Source organism: Tamandua tetradactyla, chromosome 19 (genome assembly GCF_023851605.1).
Source record: "Tamandua tetradactyla isolate mTamTet1 chromosome 19, mTamTet1.pri, whole genome shotgun sequence".
Classification (NCBI taxonomy): Eukaryota; Metazoa; Chordata; class Mammalia; order Pilosa; family Myrmecophagidae; genus Tamandua; species Tamandua tetradactyla.
The window spans coordinates 36,614,618-36,627,106 of NC_135345.1; the positions used below are offsets into that span (position 1 = coordinate 36,614,618).

Genomic DNA, 12,489 nt, shown 5'->3' on the forward strand with positions numbered 1-12,489 from the left:
CAAAAGATCTGAAAAAATAATTTAAAAGTAGATCATTCAAAAAGAAAAAAAAGTAGATCATTCATAATTTACTTCATATCAAATGCAGCGTAGTTCACTTACATGTAGGTAGAAAGACGTTTAATTCTTCCAGTGATATCAGGAGCCCAGTGTTAGAAAACTTATGCACATTGTGTATACTAGTAAACAAGTTGTTTATTTTGGGGGAGAGTATTATTCAATTTGAGAGAGCACCATAAATCACTTCAGTCCAGTGCGTCCCATAAAAGAGAAGAAAAGACTGTGGAGCACAGATGTAAGTAATCCCTGCATTCCTGGCTCCTGCATTTTAGTGGGAAATAACGAGAATATTTAAGTAATAAAACAAATTACATACTGTTAGATTATCAACAAGGACTATGACAAAAAGTAACAATATGACAAGGTTAAAGAAGGGCTGGAAAAGTCAGGGAAGCAAAAATTGCAGTAAAAAATATCCTCCCGGGACATGCTCTGGCCTCCACCTCTCCCACCCTCGCCGCTGCAGCCGTCTGGGACCTGCGCAGGTGCGCAGGCAAAAGGCTCTATTGACCTGCTCAAAGTTCCCTCGGAAAAGCTACCATCATTTCAGCGCCTCCTGGCGAATGAAATTGATGTCACTTCTGGAGATGCTGGGGCTTCCAGCATTTACCCTACAAAGGAAGTAGCCTTGCTGAAAACTGGCTTCGTGCTGCTTGAAGAATGACCAAGCAAAATAGTGGAGACACCAACTTCCAAAACTGGAAAGCCAAGGCTCACTTTGTTGGAATGAACATTTTCACAGGCAAAAGATAGGAAGATATTTTCTCTTATACTTATAACATGGATGTTCCAAATATTAAGAAAAAATGATTTTCAGCTGCTATGCATTCAGGATGGTTACCTTTCCCTGCTGACAGAAACTGGTGTGGTTCATAAGTATCTTAAGCTTCCAGAGGATAAACTGAGTAAAAAAATAGAAGGAAAATGCAATGCAGGTGAAGATGTACAGGTATCTGTCATGTGTGTGTTGAGTGAAGAATATGCTGTAGCCACACAGCCCTGCAAATAAATGGAAGCATCAGGCATGAACTAACCCTTTAAGTACAGATCAACTACAGACCTAAAGTTTGGTTCTAAATCGTCACTAAAGCAATGGCCCTCATAAGAAACCTCATTGTCTTTTTTACTTGTTTTGAAATTGTGCTGGGGTAATTTTTCAGGCAATAGGTAATTTTAAAAATAATCAAGATTTATAAGTCTTACTTTTTAAATTTTGCAGGTGTCTTTCCTATAACACTGGTGTGGTTTACAATATGAGAGTTCAAGAATCAGATAGGATAGCTTCAGCAAATGAAATGTACTTTGAGCAAATCATTCCTGAATTTTATTCAAACGATAAATAAACCAGGTTTTTACATCAAATGTAGAATCTAGTAGCATTGAAGTACCAAATGTAAATTAAACTGCTTCTTTATTAATTTGACAATATTATAGAATAAGTATTGGATTGGAAATGTCACCATTTCAACCTGCTTGTGACAAGCACACATCCCTAAAATCACAAACAAAAATCATGTTAACCTGTATTAACTCAGTTGTAATACTCCTTGCCAAACTTATATGGTGTTTTAGTATCTGCTTGTGATTGACAGAGGGGCACTTCAGTGTTGAGTGAACATCAGCAGGTCAGATTTTAAGAAGGTACAAAGAACCGTGAATGGCAGAGGGGATTGGTTAAAGCTGCACGTTTTCATTAGAAGCCTTTTGTAATCCGCATAAAAAAATAGAACATTGCCTTTTAATTGCATATATTTTGCTTTCAACTTTTGTTTTCCATTTCCTCCCTCTCTCTACCCCCAACCCTTTCTTTTTTCTCTTGCTCACTCCATCTCTCTGTATTTACAGTTTTCTACTTTACAGAACATTATGTAGCACCTCTTTCAACTTTATTGACTTTTGGTATTTATCAATAATCACTCCTTTCTAATCATTTTTAGGTAGATTTTTGTCGGAAAAAGCCTGGAAATTCTTTTAAATTGATTTACAGAACGTGTTAAATTTTATGTAGTTTGTTTTCTAAAATCAAATGAAAGTGCATTGTGAGAAAATGTTATTAATGTGATAACTATTACTTAGTTTATTTAAAACACATATGTATTTTATTCTAATTGTCAAAAGACTTCAGTTAAGTAGTGTAAAACACAACTAGAAAGGCATTTCATAAACTGAATTGTTTAAAAGGTGTTTTAGGTGACACTCTTACATTTGTTTAGTCTTTCGGATACTATATGTTTTATTTCCAGAATTTTGGACATTGTTACAGGGTTTATAACAATAAACAATCATTATTTTAGTGTCAAATTTAGAAAAAAAAATCACTCTTTCAGAAATGCCTTCATTCTCTAAGACTAGTTATTGAGACCTCTCTCTTTACCCCTTAACCTCTAAAAGGCCAGTGCTCCTGTCATCTTGAAGAAAATATGTCTGATACTATAATTGATCTAATCTGTGAATGGGAACAGCATTAGAAGGGTACGATCCTAATTTTAACTGCTTAATTTGTGCATACTTTTAAATGTTGTATTGCCCTCACCAAGCTCACTTGGAAAAACAAGATGCTTTAATTGAGAGAAGTGCAGGGAGAAGAATTGTAAAGCATAAAAATATTGAGGTTGTAGTAAATTGTTTTGTTTTGTTGTTTGGCATGGGCAGGCTCCAGAAACCAATGTAGTAAATTGTTTTTGGTGTAACATATTAGCTTTTGCCCATTTAAAGCACAATTAGGTATTAGAACAAATTTATTGTAGTATTCTATTTAAATATCTTCATGGTGCTTTGTTTTGGTAGTCTCTAATGTATGTTTTACTTGCTACTGGTTGGCATTGTTACCCCTCAGAAATTCTAGAAAGTTAACAATTTGCACTGCTTGCTGATAATTCCTATGGCCCCAGTTACTTTTAATAATGTTCTGGATTAGTATTAATTTTGGATTAGTATGTCCTTACTCTTCCTAACTTGCTGAGCTTCACATAAATATATTTTCACTTGTAATGTGTGTTCACATTATAACAATGCATCTCTATCTTCAAACTTTGAATGGAAAAAGCTACTTATGCATAATATTTCATTTAAATTCTATATGAAATGTAAATACTCTTTGGACTTATAATAATAACTATAGATTTTAGAAATATACTGTTTCTTTTCACATAAATTGATAGATATTTTTCTAGAATAAAGTACTTCATTTATTAAAACTTTATCACTTGTATTAAAAGGAAGCAGAGCACATATTTTAATCATAGAACAGAAGTGACGTCATCTTTTATGACATCAGAGTAGTGTTAAATGTTGATTCCTAGAATTTGTTGCAACTTTTTGTAGCAAACGTTAACTATCTCAAGTCACCATACATAAAACGTAGAATGTCATGTTGATAGATTATATAGTACTATATCATTTTTATCTCTAAGGCTTTCACCATTTTATATATAGTATTATATTAGCAGAACAAATGTTTCTTTCTTTTTATTTCATTTTTATTTCTACTGTGACAGACACTGTTATACCTTATTTACTACAAAGTTGAATGCCTTTTGAAATAGATTAAACATTGCTACTTTGACTTAACATTTGCATCATAAGCGTAACTATGATATTTCTTTCCTGCTCCCCTCTAAGCACTGTCATTTACTTTAAGAAGTTGTTAACAAAAAACAAAACAAAATAAGTAAATAAACAAAATATGGTGGCTATGGCAGGTTTCATTGAACAAGTTGAATAATGTCCTCAAGTTATGCAAATGTAACTGGTAATGGAGGACCCTGTTTGATGGTGGAAGAGGGCTGTTTTTAGAGAAAAATTTAACCAGAAAATTCTCATAAGTCTCTTCTCTCTCTCTCTCTCTCTTCTCAACTTTTACCCATATACTTCAGAACTCTTAAGATATTTAATTTCATGAGAAGATAGTGGGATAAATTTACTACAGAGAATTAATATAAAATCATCCCACTAAAAATACTTTATGTAGGACTTCAGAAGAAACTTTCCAAAAAGTTTTTAGATCTGTAGTAAAACAGAAAGTATAAAAACCTTACATTTATGAAATTAGAAATAAATATACAAATAAGAATGGAATTGATTGAGATAAAATGATTAGATGAAAAAGTTACAACAATATAAATAAATTCTAGAAGGAAAATAAAAGAACATAACAATATAAAACATCTAGATAGCAAAATTGAAAAGTAATATAGAAAGCAGACAGGTTATTTTCAAAGACTTCAAGGGAAGGGAAATTAAATGAAAAGTATAAGGAAATATCTTAAGATGTTATGTATAATGTGCTACAAATAATGGAACAGTATGAAGCATCTATAATCAAGTATTTAAATGTCACTTTTGTACATATTTTAAAAACACAAATAAGGATGTATTTTCAAAATGTCCCAACCAGAAAATAATAAACATGTGTAAGGTGACATATAGGTATGCATTTTGTTTTAGGTGTACATGAGCATTTATTTTCTATATTTATCATATATAAGTATATGACAGCAAACAATGTTTTTCCATTTTTGTCAACTGAGGACTCAAAAGAATAAGTTATACAGTCATGAATAAAATAAGAAACAGACCCAAAACATGAAGGATTGACGAATACTGCAAATAAACATCAAATTGTACTCAAACCAGTGACAATATATGTTGCGCTAATAGAGTTCTTCAGAAAAAAAATGTGTATGCACAAATTCAATTGTCTAAGATATGAAGACTTAGGAACTGTAAAACCGTCTAACTTCCTCCAGTACTTCAGATGGTATATCATATCAGTAAGGTCCTGGAAGAAACCAGAGAGAAAATACAAAGCGATGATTGGAGAGGGTGTAATGAAGGGACTAGTTATAAATGTGTTGACCTGCTTAAGGGAAGCAACAAAGGGAGGTGAAGATTAAAGGATGGGTGGGAAGCTTTACCATTCCAGACCTGAAGGAGCAAGGGAGGAATCTGTTATCTGAACCCAGTAAAACCTGTAAGAGGTCTACCCAATGAGAGCTCTGTTTGGAGATGAAATAAACAGCTGCTTTCCAACCAAACGCTCTAGGGTGGGGGCTTATGGGTCTTTCTTCCTGGCTTCCTGTCTCCTGTTGGTGATACATTGACTCTACCCAATCAGAAACCAAGAGGCAGGGGATTCCGGGTAATGCGAGGAAAATACCTTCATATACTGTATTAGTTTTCCATTTTATGCAAGCTTAGCCTTTTAAGCAATGCAAATTTGTTATCATATATGTCTACTAGGAGGGCTTCATCTGGCTGAAATGAAGGTGTCATCTTGGTTGTGCACCATTCTGGAGGATCTAGGGGAGAATCAGCTTCCTTGCCTTTTGCAATGTCTAGAGGCCATCTTCTTCCTTGGCCAATGGCCCATTCAAATCCAGCAATGTAGCATCTCAGTAACCTTTCCTCTGTTGGCACATCTGTCTGTATATAGTCAAAAATGCTCTTCCTTTTAGGGGCTCATGATTGGATGTACCGAGGTAACCCAGGACAATTTCCCATCTCAGCCTCCCTTAATCCCATCTACAAAGTTCTTCTTACCACATAAGGTAATATATCACAAATTCTGTAGATTAGACACAGGCATCTTTGGGGGCCATTAGTGTGCTTACCACACCACTAACTAAAATGTTAGTCATTTTTACATTCACAATGTCCAGGAAACTTCAAATTCATCAAGAATTTCCTTGAATAAAAAATAGCACCTACTCATTGTTATAACCCCAAAATCAATTAGTGCACAGTTCTTAAAAAGAAACACCTAATAAATACTCTCATAATCTAATGAAGATGTGAAGACATGAATGGAGAAGAAAGAGCATCCAAAATATTCACAGATGGAACACATTTCTGGGTATTATTTTATGCAGTAGATGGGAGAGCTTCTCAGTAAATATTTTGGCAAACCCAAAATGGAACACAAAACAGGCCTAGCAATTAGAAATCCAAAGAAGAAATTTGGTTACAATATATAAAAACTATAAAATAAAACCTTAACGGAGGACATGTATGGGAAAAAAAATGAGATAAGTAAATATTTCAAGGAAATTAGCGAATACAACATTAAAATTAGAATCCATATTGAAATGGGCAAAAAGTTAAATTCAGCTACAGACAATTTACATTTTTTTTACATTTGTTTCCTTTATTAGAGAAGTTGTGAGCCTACTGAACAATCAGGCATAAAATATAAAAATCTCATATGTCATTCGATCACCAAAGCCTTGCATTGGCTAAAACATTTGTTACAATTGATGATAGCACATTTTTTATGATTTTGCTATTAACTAAAATTCATGGTGCAACTTAGCATTCATTGTGTGTGTAGTGTAGTCCCATGGGTTTTTAATTTTTTTTATTCTGCTGCCATACATACGATCTAACATTTCCCATTTAATCTTATTAAGATATGTATTTAAGTGAAGTTAATTGCATTCACACTGTTGTGCTATCATCACCACCATCGATTACCAAAACATTTACATCGTTCAAAGTAGGAAGCCCATACATTTTAAGCCTTCACTTCCCATTCCCTATACATACCTTATCCCCTGGTAACCCATATTGTATATCGTGACTCTTCTGTTTGCTTATTCTAATTGTTTTACATCAGTGAGATCATATGATATTTGTCATTTTGTGTCTGGCTTATTTTACTTCACATAATGTCTTCAAGGTTCATCCATGTTGTCACATTCATCAGAATTTCATTCCTTTATACAGCTGTGTACTATTCCATTGTATGTGTCTACCATATTATATTTATCCATGCCTTGGGATTTTTGAGATTTTGGGATTTCTGAAAAACCTAAAACAAGGTTCCTAGAGTTAATAAAAGAACTCACAAAAGTGGCAGTACACAAGATCAACACCCTAATATCCATAGTATTTCTATACACAAGCAGTGAACAACCAGAAGAAGAAATTCAGAAAAAATTTCCAGTTACAACACTTTATTTGGTTAGAGAATGAAATCTCTTGGAACAAATCTAATCAAGGATGTACAGAACCTATACACAGAAAGCCATGAAATATTGCTAAAAGTAGTTACAGAGGAGTTAAATAATCAGTGATTTTAGTGACACGGATGAAATATATCCAAGAATGGAAAGCTAAGGACAAAGAAATAAAAATAGTGTGGTAAAATTATAGGTATGATTCATGGAGAATAGATATTAAAGATATAGATTATGGCTGCTCCTGAAGAATATGCAAGAACAAATATAAAAGAAATAATAATTGTGTGTACGATAATTGCATGTGTGTGTGTATGTGTAAAAACATTATTCAGACATTTTTAATAGATAAACTCATCAATTTTTATCAAAAATCAATGAAAAACATACCAATAGCAAGGGGTATTATTATGTTTGAATTTCAAATATAATGTCCTTCTATACCTAGGTAGGAAATCAACTAGTCAAATGAATAAAACAAAAATGATACTTTCAAAGTGTATCAGTACATTAACATCTTTTCAAAATAGTAAACTATAAATTTAAACTTATACAAAGCTTTGTGGGGATAAGACTGCTATCAAAGAAATTTATTTGCAGTCAAATATCAATAATCTATGAAAACAGTTTAAAATATTTAGTGACAAAATCTTGAAAACACGTCATTCCTTAATAAAAAATCACATATATATTTCATAAAGCTGAGATAAAGTAGAAATAAAAATTCAAGAATGAAGAATTAAAAATACATGTAGAGTGGGCCATGGTGGTTCAGCAGGCAGAGTTCTTGCCTCCCATGCGAGAGACCTGGGTTCGATTCCTGGTGCCTACCCATGCAAGAAAAAAAAACAAAACAAAACATGTAACTCTATCCAAAACCTAAGAAATTTAAATGAAATTAAGAAAATTAAAACAAAAATTAAGTAGGATTATTTTTGCAAGAAATTTTTGAAAGCTCTAAAATATTATCCATGATACTGTTTAAGAAACTCCTATTCAATAACAAACTATTATATATAAATATGGACATATAGATTTATAACATAAAAATAAAATGTGTTTATCAATTTTTATTATAATAAGTCTATTACATTTTAGTATGTTGTGCAATGGATTTTTTCCCATTAAGATAATTGTTTATCTCAGTATTTATTAAATCTTCTAATCATTCTCATGATCATATGACAAGTTCATTTAAACATGGATTTCTGAGTGTTCTATTCTATTTCATAGGTCTCATTGCCATCCATATGCACGTGATATGGATTGAACTGCATATCCTTAAAATATATATTCTATTCCGCAGTACCTTCTAATGTGACTTTATTTGGAATAGGGTAGTTACAGATGGGATTAGGCAAGTTAAAATGAGATCATACTGGTATAGATGGGTCCTTAATCTGATATGACTGGTATCCTTATAAGAAGAGGAAATTTGAACACAATCAGACAGAGATGAGAAGGCCATGTGATGACTGAGGCAGAAAACAATGTGGATATCTGCAAGTCACTGCCAGAAGCCAGGAGAGAGGCACGAAACAGATCCATCCCTAAAGATTGCAGAGGAAAAATGGCCCTGACAACTCCATTTCAGATTTCCATCCTCTAGAACTATGAGGCAACTAAATTTCTGTTATTTTAAGTCACCCAGTTCATGGTACTCTGTTTGGCTAGCCTAGGAAGTAAGAGAGCATGGAAAAACAGTTACTGTAAATGTAGCAAAATTTTTGCAAAGACTAATATAAACAGAATTGAATGCTTAAATATTTTCTCTATGTTTGCATAGTCCAACATTTTCTTAGTATGCATGTATTATGTTATATTGTTTTTAAAAGTTGTCTATCTAATTTATTGATCATTGCAAGCATTATACTCAGTGGTAAATGCAAAGTAAGGTATCTTAAAGAGAGAACCTAACTAATAAATATTCATATGTACCACTCCACCTTTTTTATTCCTTCTATTTGCATTCCAGTATGAAAAAAATATTTAAATTGAAATTTAGAAACTCCTATGCTTCTATAACGTATCATTTTAAGATTGTGTTACATTTTAAATAACTTGTCCATGATCAGTTTATTTCAATTCCAAAAAAGCAAAAGCAAGATTATCCTCAAGTACAGATAACAAAACTACTTCACATCTGTTAGTAACTCAGATATCAACTGGCCAAACTATTCAGATCCCTAAACCAAACTTTCCACATGAAAAGTAGCTTTACATTTTACTGATCTCCATGGTAATCTCTCCTTCTTTATATTTTAGTTTAACAGGGTCACCTCAGATGCCAGATGTGTGACCCAAATAGATTGATATACTTTTCTTTATAATCTTCTTATGTTTGGAAAATATGCAGCTGTTCAATTCATACAACTCTACTAAACTAAAATCTATTAAACTCTTATAATATAACTGGAAAATATAACTGGATGAGAGGATGGGATTTAAGAAATGAAATTAGAGTGAGGACAGTATCATTGGAGGAGAAGTGCTCAAAAACAAACCAACAATGCTATTACTAATTGATTTAATAATATATTGCAGCATCAGAAAATCTGAGGTGTGTAACTAATATAAAAACTAAATTATGTCAAAATAATAAAAATTACCAATTTATTTCTGCAGAATTCGGAGCAATTTCAAATTCCAAGAAGAAAATTCATTTAATTTTCACTTTTCTTTCTGTTACCTAACTATGATTCCTATTTCTTTAGACATTAGTCAAAACACATTACCCTTTGAAAACAGAAAAGTTCTGCAATTGGTGGTCTGTGGCCACTTCTAAATAGACAGACCCTATCTTTTTTAGCATTTCCTATGACAATTCACATTAATAGGTTCCCTTGATGCCAGCACTGTCTGACAAAGGAAAAATTATGTGAGATGGATGCCTGAATTTCCATTCTTCCCAAGACTTGGGAATGAGAGCATGGCACAGGCAGGTATGCCGCACTAGTATTTTATAGTGTTTGGATACTATAACTAGGGACTCAACTTTCTGTTAGCCCTCTCAATTGGAAGCTCCAAGTTTTGTTTTGTTTTGTCTTGTTTTGGTATGGGCAGGCTCTGGGAAATGAGCCCAGGTCTACGGCATGGCAGGTGAAAATTTTATCACTGAGCCACGTTGTACCACCCTCCAAGTTTGTATTTGAGAACTGCACAATATAAAAGCTACCTTCAGGAATTTGAAAGTAATATATCTTTTCCTGGGATGAAAAACTGCACAAATTAGGCAGTGATAAATATTGATTAGTCCACTATTTTATTATATGTAAGCCTAGAATCCTTAGAAATATGTATTCAGCCCATGCAAGGGCCACAATTAGAGGTCATTTGATTTCACACGGTATAAACAATATAAACACTTGTTTCCTCTTATATATTGAACATTACCTCTGGAATAGAAGAACCAACTCTTTTTTGGGGGAGGGGGTTCAAGTTTCGAAAATCAAACCTGGGTCTCCTTCATGGAAGGCGAGCATTCTACCACTGAACCACCCGTGCACCTAAGAACCGGGTCTTATTGTCACAAATGCATGTGGATTGCTGTCCATAGCCTTGGTTAAAATTGAGTCACAAATGCTCACGATAATGGAAAATTGGAATTGGAAGAAGGCTAATAATCATCAGTCCTATGCGATTGTTTAGTTTGCTTTATATTAATTAACCACAATATTTAACTAGGAAAGGGAGGAAAAAGACAATTTAGTTATTGGGAGACTGTAAAAATGTGATGGGATCAATGAATTAGAGCTCCAGTGAGATTAAAGACTGAGGAAGGAATCTTGGATAATGGAAGGTGGTGATCAGAGGATGGGATTTAAGAAATGAAATTAGAGTGAGGACAGTATCATTGGAGGAGAAGTGTTCAAGGAAGTGAGAGGAGCTAAAATCTGAAAGAAATGTCAAGAATACCACAGGGATCAAATCAATAATGGATTTTTAAAAAATCATGAGATACTGCCAAAATCAGAGGGAAGACAGAAATGTAAACACATTAAAGCTATAAAGTGGTAACCTTCAATTCAACAAGCCTGTTATATAGGCAATCATTTGCTATACTATTTTTGATACGTTATATTCTAGCTGTGAAAAAATTGATTTCTTATTCCCAACAGGTACAAAATGTATCCCTTTATCCCTCAGCAGCAAGTGTCCTTGATCCTAGAGCTCTCATCCACATCGTGTAGCTTTTCCATTCTCCTCTGTAATTTTATATCATTTATCTTCATTATCAAACCACTTTATATTCTAGGAAAATCTTCCTGATAAACTCTACCCCATTCTGAATATTATTTTTCGTTATCTCCTCAGAAGTTTGCCATTTACGTGTGAGTTTTGTCTCCTTTGCACTTTTTATCTCAACAATTCTTATAACGTTAATTCTGGGCATATTCAATCTCAAATACACATGAGCAAGAACTATGTGCTGGTTTGAAATGATTTATGTACCCTAGAAAAACCATGTTTTAATCCTAATGCCATTTTGTAAATGCAGCCTTTTCTTCTAATCCTTATTCAGTACTGTATGTTTAAAACTTTAATTAGATTATCTCCCTGGAGATGTGACTCAATCAAGATTGGTTATTAAACTGGATTAGGTGGAGACATGTCTCCACCCATTCTAGGTGGATCGTGATTAGATTACTGGAATCCTATAAAAGGGGAGACATTTTGCAGAATGAGGGAGGTTCAGAGAGAGCAGAGGACAACATAGCCATGAGAAGCAGAGTCCACCAGCCAGTGACCTTTGGAGATGAAGAAGGAAAATGCCTCTAGGGGAGTGTTATGAAACAGGAAGCCAGGAGAGAAAACTAACAGATGACACTGTGTTCGCCATGTGCCCTCTAAACTGAGCGAGAAACCCTGACTGTTCTCCATGTTACTTCTCACTCGAGAGAGAAACCCTGAACTTCATCGGCCTTCTTGAACCAAAGTATCTTTCCCCGGATGCCTTAGATTGGATATTTCTATAGACATTTTTTAACTGGAATATTTTCTCAGACTTAGAACTGTAAACTAGCAACTTATTAAAGTTCCCTTTTTAAAAGCCATTCCGTTTCTGGTATATTGTATTCCAGCAGCTAGCAAACTAGAACAAACTATGTGGCTTTCTCCACAATGCTTTGATTCATTGTGTAATATGGACATTTAACAAATGTTTGTTACCAGGACCCATATGGCTTTCAGGTAAATTGGGTTTTGATGAAACAGTCACATGAAGAATAATATGTTCATATGAACTATAATGTTATTCATTGAATCAAAATTGCTCTTTCAAGGACCATCATCATATTTGATGGAATCACAAATAGAAATATGGAATTTGCTTAATTTTATTCTTCCTCCCGCTAGAAGAAAGCAACCCTTTATCCATTGTATCTAGCGCAGTGACTGACTAACAGAAGTTTTTAAATAAATAATTGAATAAAATAAGAAATAGGTCATTTTTTCCCTGGGGTTTGCTTGAAGT

The 12,489-nt window shown here is 33.6% G+C and overlaps 1 pseudogene; it reads left to right on the plus strand.

The window, feature by feature from the left end:
* The first annotated feature begins 487 nt into the window (after positions 1-487).
* LOC143663369 (eukaryotic translation initiation factor 5A-2 pseudogene) lies at positions 488-1,069 on the plus strand (annotated as a pseudogene).
* The last annotated feature ends 11,420 nt before the right edge of the window (positions 1,070-12,489 follow it).